Consider the following 10154-nt stretch of genomic DNA (forward strand, 5'->3'; position numbering starts at 1 on the left):
TTCTTCCAGCTAGAACAGTGTTTGGAGGTTACTCCAGTGGGTGGTAATGAACCTGTTTCTCACTTCCATGATTCTCAGTGAGGTTCTAGCAGCATCTCCATTATTTTTTTTAAGATTTTATTAATTTATTCATGAGAGACACAGAGAGGGAGGCAGAGACATAGACAGAGGGAGAAGCAGGCTCCTCATAGGGAGCCTGATGTGGGACTTGATCCCAGGACCCCAGGATCACAACCTGAGCTGAAGGCAGATGCTCAACCGCTGAACCACCCAGGTGTTACAGCATCTCCATTATGCTAGGAGATTACGCCACAGCCTTTGCTCTCCATTACGCCACAGCCTTTGCTGTAATGGCTCTCCATTACGCCACAGCCTTTGCTAGGAGGAGCCCCTTACCTCACACACCATGAATCCCGCTTGGGCACAGGGACCACTCTCAGTTAAGCAAAAAGAGTCAGGGGCATGGCTGTTGCTCTCCACAATGGACTAGCAACTAAGCAACTAGCTCATGTAGTCATGGGGCTGGCGAGTCCAAAATCCATGGTGCAAGCTAGGCTAGCAGTCTGGAGGTTCAGGTAAGCACTGATGTTGCAATCTTGAGTCCAAAGGCTGGAAATTGAGGCAGAATATGCCACAGTCTGGAAACAGAATTCCTTCTTCTCTGGCAAACTTCAGTCTTTGCTCTTAGGGCCTCCATCTGATTGGATGAGGCCCACTCCCATCATGGAGGTGACCTTCTCTACTTATAGTCAACTGACCAAATGTTAATCGTGTCTAAAAATACCTTCCCAGCAACATGTAGACTAGCATTTGACCAAACAACTGGACACTATGATCTAGCAAAGTTTATACATAAAATTATTCATCATAACATCCTAGAAGGAATGTGGGTCCAGCCCCGAGTAGTCTGCCTATATAAGAGAAAATAAAATGCTGCTCTATTTAATCCACCATTTTACTGTTACTTTTTACCAAACCTAGGTCAAGGTCACTGGGGTCTACTGATTCTAATTGTTCATTTAAAGAGTCACTCCTGAGGTCAGAGATGAGCTCTTGTTCGTGGCTCCATTCCTAACTTCCTATTCGAGTGTTTGGTGACTATCATACAGTCATGAATGACCTATTGAGGTCATGAATGATGAAGGTTTTCAATGTCTTTCCTCCCTAAAATAGTCTTTAGCTAGAGTAACTCTATATCCTAGGACTTCTAGACTATCCTTATTTCAAATATCCTTATTCAGTGTTCCTACTTTAAGTATACTGCTTTCTTATTCTTCTTAAATTGTGGTATGCTGGATCCTATGAATAAATAAATAAATAAATAAATTTTAAAAATCTTAAAAAAAAAGGAAAGCTTTGAAAAAAAGTATTTTATTTATTTATTCATGAGAGACACAGAGAGAGGCAGAGACACAGGCAGAGGGAGAAACAGGCTCCATGCAGGGAGCTCGATGCGGGACTCAATCCCAGGTGTCCAGGATCAGACCCTGGGCTGAAGGCGGCGCTAAACCGCTGAGCCACCTGGGCTGCCCCCCCATTTGGAGTTCTTATCTGCTCCTGGGCTGCACAGCTGGGACAGAGGAGGGTCAGGTAGGGACCTCTCTCTGTGGTGAGGTTGCAATTTCAGACCCATTACGTAGATAGGCAGGTACTTTGAAAAGCTTTGCTGCAACATTCCCTGTCTACAATAAGATACAGGTAAGGGTTTGAGGGGAGAGACATGTGTGCAAGCATATTTATAACTGTCTGCATAAGTTCTTGAAACTTTCTGAAGTTGGGAAAATCACTTTTGGAAAATTATTGAAAACGACAGTAGCAATGTGAACTACAGACTTGGTCTCATATAAAACAAAACAGTGCACAGGGCTTGCTTATAACTCTCTTCCTTCATCCTGAGCCAACTCTTGCAAGAGAACAGAGATGCACATCACTCTTCTTTCCTTCCCTGGATCTCCACAGTGTCCACTCTTCTAATACACTATGTCTTCCGAAATTGTCTCATTAGTATTTATTGCCCCAAGTGGTTAAAATCTACTTTATCCAGTTGCTCAAAAAACAGTCGTTAAAGGTAGTTTAACTAAGACTCTCCTCTCCCATCAAGACCTACAAATTGCTGGCTGCTGGCTTTACAAGTTAACAGAAATGATAGTGTATGACTGTCTTTCTTTACCTTCACAGTAGTATTTTTTGCCAAACCAGCAGCTTTTCTCTGCCAATATCAGTCTTCCAGACTTCATGGTGATGGAAGAAGCATTTAAAACCTCTTTATTGTGGAAGGCTTACTTCCAGTTGCAGTGGTCATGGAAATACTAGCCTGGGCATACCATTAATAAAATTGTATGGAATTTAAGGATGGTAAGTCATCCTGTGGCTTCCAACATTGGGAGGCCATTGCTGCTCTGTAGAGAAGACATGGTTACCAAATGCTGGAAAGGACCACTATGACTCTAAGAGGCAGCTCTCTGGACAGGCCATTATGCAGCTAAAATAGTCTTTAGTTAGAGTAACTATATGTCCTAGAACTTCTAGACTAACCTTGTTTCAAATATCCTTACTCAGTGTTCCCCCACTTTCAGTACACTTATCTTTGAAAGACCAAATGCTCTGATTTTCAGCTCCAAATACACTTACTGTAGCTACTGAGACCTGTTTTAATATGCCAGATATAGGCCCTGAGGGCAAAAATGTCCACTGATAGCTTGCAGAGTTCATGTACTGTAGTTATCAATATCCTTGCTCACTGGCACATTGTAATACACCAGCCCTGAAACCAATTTTGTGTGTTCAAAGGAAAGTACAAAAATCAATTACCAAAGAAGGATTATTTTTGTATTGCAACCTCTTGCCTCCCAGAGTAATCCAAAAATCATTATAGACCACCACATTCATAGATACACACTCTTCACCTCTCTCCTGATAGATTTTTCTTTACAAAAAAGGGAGAAGAATGTGACAACCTGTTTATTGAAAGGTCTTTGTTTTACTGTTATTTCAATTTGAATGTGCAGTGCTTCTTTATTTCAATTTTTACAAACTAAGTTGTCAAATTTAGTCAGTTTAAAAGATAAGTGAACAAGAAACAGGATAATCACATGGCCTTTTATAAAACCATTTTTCTGTTTTATTAGTCACATTAGCATTCTATTGCCCTTTAAATGTCACAAGTTCAAGAGCACAGCTGTACGCATCCCAGAAATATTTCTTCTCATTGTAATAAAGCATGAGGATACAATTTCCTAGGACACAGATAAGATGACAGAAAAACAACAAAATAAGGATCAAAACACGTTCAGTAGGGTTACATATGAGCAGCTTGGTTATTTTTCAGTCAAAGTTTTGTCATTGTTCTAACATTGAGCTCATCAAGAAATGGTTTCATTTGTTTGTTGATATATGCTAGTGTTTCTTCTTTTATTATCTAAAACATGATTAGAAAAACAAAACATGTTTATTCTGCAACATGCAGAAATATAAAAGTGCCACCTCATTCTAAAGGAATGGAAATCACGTCCTGATGTACCGTATTATTCCAGAAGCAATTGCTACCCACCAACAAGCTGGGTATCACTTCCAATGTTATATCATATAGTTACAGTTAAGAGTGGTTATAACATCCCTAACATCTCAAAACCTACAGAGAGTTCAATCTATTCCAGTGGACCAATCAAAGAGCGAGAATAGGGAAAGAACAAAGAATGGGTGGATTCCAATTGTTTCCAATGCCTCCAGTCCATGATTAGACCATGGAGCAACAGGGTGAAATATGGCTTGAACCAGCATTTTCAAGAACTGATCCCCAGGAAGTATACACAAAAGATTTATTCTTTTATCCTACCCTCCTGGGCACAATCCTTGGTGTTTTATGAAATTATGAATTATTCTTATTTCATCCTTCTTTTCTCAACTATTTTGGAGCCTTTTCAATCCTCCATCCGTAGTACTTCTTGGACCTGTCTTCCTTCATTCACCTATCTTTTACAAAGTTCCTGGTTTGTTATTTCTCTAATTTACATTGAGCTTTTAGATTCTTTCCTTTGACTTCTGATTCTTCCCTATTTCCTATGCTGCACTGTGACCCAAATTGGCTTTCTGAGCTAAATCCAGGCATATGTTTCTCTTGATAAATAATATTCTGTTCCAGGAGAAAATCATTGCCTATATCAATGATCCCCAAACCTTGGGCAGACAAGTAATATACATATGTATTTTCTGAATCAATATGTGAAAAGAGCACAAGAGTTGCTGTGCAACCTACAGATCAAAAGCTTCATTTCTTAAGACAAAAACATGTACTAGCTTAAGGAGTAAGACAAATTTATTGATTTAACTTTACAGAAAGAGTGTCACTAGTGAAGAATAAAAACCAGAGATTTCTATGGCTCTGGGACTTCTTTAATACCCTATTTCTCCTCCCAATACAGTGACTTCATATTTTCTATTTACAAGTTACCTTTTCCCAAAGACTGGGAGAGTACCCTCTGGAAGCTTCTGACTCACATCTTCAAGAGTTGCACAGGAAACTATATTCCTCTCTGATTCCAGGGTTTCCAACCTGGACAGGATTCTGCTTGGCTCATCCCAGGAGGTGGGCTGCTGAGATTGGCAGCTCCCAGTCAGATCTCATGGTTGGAACAGAAGTCCCAATGGTTTCTGAAACATACACATACACACTTCCTTCGAGGAGGGGAGGCAGTGCTCTGGTGTGCCAACACAAAGGACGTCTGCTACAAGGGGCCTGCTGATTTTCTGTGTTAAAAGCAGTCATTACAGAGGGATCTTTGGTTCCTGTCATTGAGAATCAGGTTATTATTATCCCTCCAGCAGGAAACATAAAATCTGGAAAGATGAAGAACACAATGCTTTAAACCACTTTGGAGACTATTCAATACAAGAAAGAACTGAGTGGCTCTGTCTTGGAAGAAGGGAAGCAGAATGAGGTAAGGTTCCCCATCCACCCTACCACCATTACCCACACATTTGCCATTTTCCACTCAGGCAGATAAATGTCACAAAAAGCTACCAGAGATTGGAGTTCAGGTTGAGGTGGGGCCGTCCTAGTAAACACACCAGAAGGGCCATCTCCTTAGAATAAAAGTAAGGCTGAAACAGACCAGCCGGAGGAACAATGTTTAAAAACAAAACAATCCTCACCAGAGTTTAAGTGATCACCCGCACTCCATATGTCAGAAAGAAATGAGGAAGGAAGACAATATGATCTAGAGACTCTAAATTTTTAAAATTTTAAACACCTCTATGAAGATATATTTCATACATCATAAAATTCACTCATTTACACTATGCAGTTCAGTGGTTTTTCAATCCATTTGCATCATAGTCCAACCACCATCCCTGGAGCATGTTTATCACCCCATCCATAAAAAACCCAGTCCTGATTCTCCAATCCTTCCTCCACCCCAACCCTTAATAACCACTGGTCTACTTTCTCTATGTGTTGTTTGGACATTTTTACATAAGTGAAATCATGCAGTATGTGGTCTTTTATGTGGCTGGCTTCTTTCACTATACCTAAGAGTGGAATTTCTGGGCCATTTGGTAACTCTACATTCAACCTTTTGACAACTAGCAGTTTTCCAAAGCCCTGAATCATTTTACATTCCCACCAGCAATGTGGGAGGGTTTCAGTTTCTCTCCAACTTTGCTGACAGGTGGTAGCCTGTCTTTCATATTATAACCATCTTAGTGTGTACAAAGTAGTATCACAATGTGATTCTAGCTCACGTTTCCCTAATGACTTGTGATGTTGTACCCCTTTCAATTTGTTTTTTAGCCATTTGGAGACATATTAGCCATTTCTTAGGAGAAATAGCTATTCAAATCATGTGCCCATTTTTAATCACTCTGCCTATGGCCCAATTTATTATTTCTAATATTTCTAATTGTGGAATTCTTGGGTTTCTTTATATATAAAATCATATAATTAGCAAATAGAGTTAGCTGTACATCTTCCTTTTCAATCTCGATGCCTCTTACTTCTTTCTCTTGCCTAATTGCACTTAGCTAGACCCTTCAATGCAATACTGAACAGAAATGGCTAGAAAAAGGCATACTTGTCTTGTTCTTCATCTTAGGGGAAAGTGTTTAGTGTTCCCACATTAAGTATGACATTGGCTATGGGATTTTCCCCAATGACCTCTATTGGATTAAGGAAGTTCTCTCTATTTGTAGTTTGTTGAGTGTTTTTATAATAAAAGCATGTTGGATTTTTGTCAAATGATTTTGCTGTCTCTATTGAGATGTTCATCTGATTTTTCCATTATTCTATGAATATAGTGTATTACCCTAATTGATTTTCAGATGTTAGGCCATTCTTCCTATCCAGTGATAAATCTGACTTAGTAATGGTATGTTGCTCAATGTGCTGTGTAGGTGTATTGTTCATAAATATTGTGTCTATACTTATAAGTGATATTAGTCTGTTGTCTTTTTTTCTTGTGATAACTGGGTTTGACATCAGGGTAATATAAGACTCAGAATGAGTTAAAAAGTGTTCCCCCTTTTCTGGATTTTGGTAAATTTTGTGAAAGTTTGGTACTAGATCTTTAAATGTCTGGTGGAATTCACTAGTGAAGTGCATTTCAACCTAGGTTTTGCTTTATTGCAGGTTTCTATTTACTAAGGCATTCTCTTCCCTTGTGATTGTTCTCTTCTGATTATTTATTTCCTCTTGAGCCAGCTTCAGTAGTTATTTGTTTTTTATCTCTTTAGGAATCTTTGCATTTCATCTAGGTTATCTGATTTGTTGGCCTGTTTTGACTATAGTAGTCCCTTATAATCCTTTTTAATTTCTGTAAGGTGAATAATGATGTTCATCTTTCATTACTGATTTTAGTAATATGAGTCTTTTCTCTTATTTTCTTGGTCATTGTAGTTCAAGGTTGTCAATCTTATTGAAGAATAAATAGTTGAAAACAAAAAAAGTCATTGATACCATCTTGTATACACATTGACCTTTGCCGGTGCTGTTTTTCTCATATGGATTTGAATTGTTGTCTAGTGTCATTTAATTTCAGCCTAAGGCTCCCTTCAGCCTTTCTTGTAGGGCAGGCTTATGAGTGATAAACCCTCTCCATTTGTATATATCTGAGATGTATTAATTTTTCTTTTACTTTTAAAGAATAGTTTTTGCCGCAAGCACTTTGAATATGTCATCCCCTGTCTTCTGTCTTCTGTGTCCTAGAAGCAGCCACTTGTTCACCTTACGGAGAAGCCTTTGTTTATGATAAGTCATTTGTCTATTGCTGCTTTTAAGACTCTTTTCTTTATTTCTGACTTGTCAATTTGACTATGTGTCTAGGTCTGGGTTATTCTATTCAAAGTTTGTTGAGGTTCTTGAAAGTGTAGATTCATTTGTTCATCAAATTCAAGGAGTTTCTTGACATTGTTTCCTCAAATATTCTTAAATATTTTTTCTGACCCTTTTTGACCCTTTGTCTGTCTCTTATCCTTGTGGTATTCCATTCTTCACATGCTGATATCCTTGATGGGGATAGGTCTCAGAGGCTCTATTCGTTTTTCTTCACTCCTTTTCTTTATGTTCTCCAGACTCTATAATCTCTATTGGGAGATCTTTAACTTTACTGATACTTTCTTCTAATAGCTCAAATCTGTATTGAGCCCATCTAGTAAAGTTTGTAGTTCAGTGATTTACTTTTTGAGTCCAAAATTTCTATTTGTGACTCAAAACAAATTGTTTTGTTTTGGTTTTGCTATGGAGTTAATGTTTGTGTCCCCCCAAAATTTATAAGTTGAAACTCTAACCCCTAATGTGATGGTATTAGAAGATGGTTATCTTTGGGAGGTAATTGGGTCATATTTAGAAACCTCATAATAGAATTGATGCCCTTATAAACAAGAGAAAGTGCTCTCTCCCTCTGTCTCTCTGTCTTTCTGTGTCTCTCTGTCTCTCTCTTGCACACATGTACATGTGCGTGCTCTCTCTCTCTCCTCATATCATAGTACAATGAGAAGATGGCCATCTAGGTACCAGAAAAAGGGTCCTCAGCAGATACCTTTTCTGCCAGCACTCTGATCTTGGACTTCCAGGCTCAAGAACTTAAGAAATAAATTTTCTGTTGTTTACACCATCTAGTCTATGGTTATTTTGTTATAGTAGCCTGATCTAAGACAAATTCTTCTCTCTTCATTGATAGTCTTTGTTTGGTAAGATCTTGTAGCCACATAATCCTTTAATTGTTTATATACTCTTTGTCTACTAAGTCCACATCTGAGCCCCTCAGGAACATTTTTTTGTCAACTGTTCTTTTTATTATGAATGTAGCATATTTTCTTTTGCTTCTTTGTATGACACAGAACCTTAATAACTTATATAATAACAAATCAAGTATTAGATTCCTTCACACACACACACACACACACACACACACACACATCAAAGTTTGTTTCTGTTGCTGAATTTAAGTTTCTTCATTGTAGCTCACTTGCTTAGCTACTTTTCTATACTAATTCTATAGATTGCAAATACTGAAATACATAGGATATATTATACATATATAATATTTTATATCTAGGATATATACAGCAACTGAGTTCTCTGTTAACTTCCTTTTTTTTCTTTTTAAAACTGGCTTCATATGGGTCAGACCTGGATCAGTATAATTTAGTGGGCAACCAATGATTACTTATTTGGAGGATTTTCTTCTATGTCACTCTTTGCTAAGTGGATCAGTACGGGGATATTTGTCTTCAAACATCTGGCACTTTACAAGACAGCTTTAACTTTTGTTTCCTGCTGCGCATACAGCCAACGTCAACCAGAATGAATGACTGGTACTTCCTTCTTCCCAAAGTCTTCCTTGGTCATGCATACACCCCAAGTATCCTTTTAGAGCATAAGGAATAAATCAGAGTTTTTCACATGCTTTTTCATTGTCTAGGTTTCCTTTTAAATTCTGCCCAGGGTCTTGTTTGCCTCAGCTAAAAGCACAGCCCTAGCCAGGTGAGAGATGTTGCCAGGAGTCAGCAGTTTGCTAATATTTTTGTAATAACTAATACATTTAAAAATTTAGATGCAATTAGAAAATACACAAAAAAGCAAAGCTTTTCAGTCTATTGAAATAAAAATAGACTATCTAAATAGCATTGTTTTGATTAAAGTAAGTAAACTTATCATTAAAAACTCCCAGAACAAAAACTCCAGTTCCAGAAAGCTTTAGCAATAAATTCCTCACATTTTTAAGGAAGAAATGACATTATACTAACTCTTTTAGAGGATAGCACAAGGGAGGAAAACCTTGCTAACAAAGCTGAAAAACATTACAAAAAAGAAACTCAGACCAACCTCTCATGAACATAGACACAAAAATCCTGAACCACAAGCAGTCTGAATCAACCAACAAATAAAAATGATAATACACTAAAATATATTGAACTTATTTCAAAAGCAAGATCTCAGGGCACCTGGTGGCTCAGTGGTTGAGCATCTACCTTTGGCTCAGGTCATGATTCCGGCATCCTGGGATCGAGTCCTGCATTGGGTTCCCTGCAGGGAGCCTGCTTCTCTCTCTACCTATGTCTCTGCCTCTCTCTCTGTGTCTCTCATGAATAAATAAATAAAATCTTTAAAAAAAAATCAAGGTCTTAGTGATACTCATAGTATCAAAAGTCAATGTAATTCTCCAAATCAATACTGTGAGTGGGGAAATTCATATGATTAAATCAACGAACACACACAAAAAAACATTTTTATAATGTATATTAATGATAAAATATGTCTCAGAATACTAAAAATAGAAGATAATACATTAATATCTGATAAAAGGTATCTGTAATACATAAGGAGAACATGTTCAGTAGTGGAATGTTGAAAGCCTTTCCTCTGCTATGGGCTGTGTTAAAATCATACATACCACTGTTATTATACATGGACCCTAACTGATGCAGTAGGGAAGAAACATAAAGGAAAGTATATGGATGGAAATGTGAAATGAAATCTAAAATTATTTACAGGAGGCATAGCTATGTACTAAAAAATTCACTGGAATCCATACATAATTTATTAGAATTAATAGGTATGCTTAGAAAGGTTGCTCTAACAACCTGCTACAAACACAAAAATAGACAAGTAAAAATGCCAAATTCAAACATAATTTATATACCAGCAACATACAGAAAAC

The 10154-nt window shown here is 37.7% G+C and overlaps 1 long non-coding RNA gene across 1 annotated transcript; it reads left to right on the forward strand.

Annotated features, from left to right (window-relative positions):
* Positions 1–431: 431 nt before the first annotated feature.
* On the forward strand, positions 432–8045 carry LOC144285067 (uncharacterized). Its single transcript, XR_013353532.1, has 3 exons — positions 432–575; positions 4822–4937; positions 7978–8045. It is a non-coding gene; the product is annotated as an uncharacterized LOC144285067 (long non-coding RNA).
* The last annotated feature ends 2109 nt before the right edge of the window (positions 8046–10154 follow it).

This window comes from Canis aureus, chromosome 1 (genome assembly GCF_053574225.1).
Source record: "Canis aureus isolate CA01 chromosome 1, VMU_Caureus_v.1.0, whole genome shotgun sequence".
Classification (NCBI taxonomy): domain Eukaryota; kingdom Metazoa; phylum Chordata; class Mammalia; order Carnivora; family Canidae; genus Canis; species Canis aureus.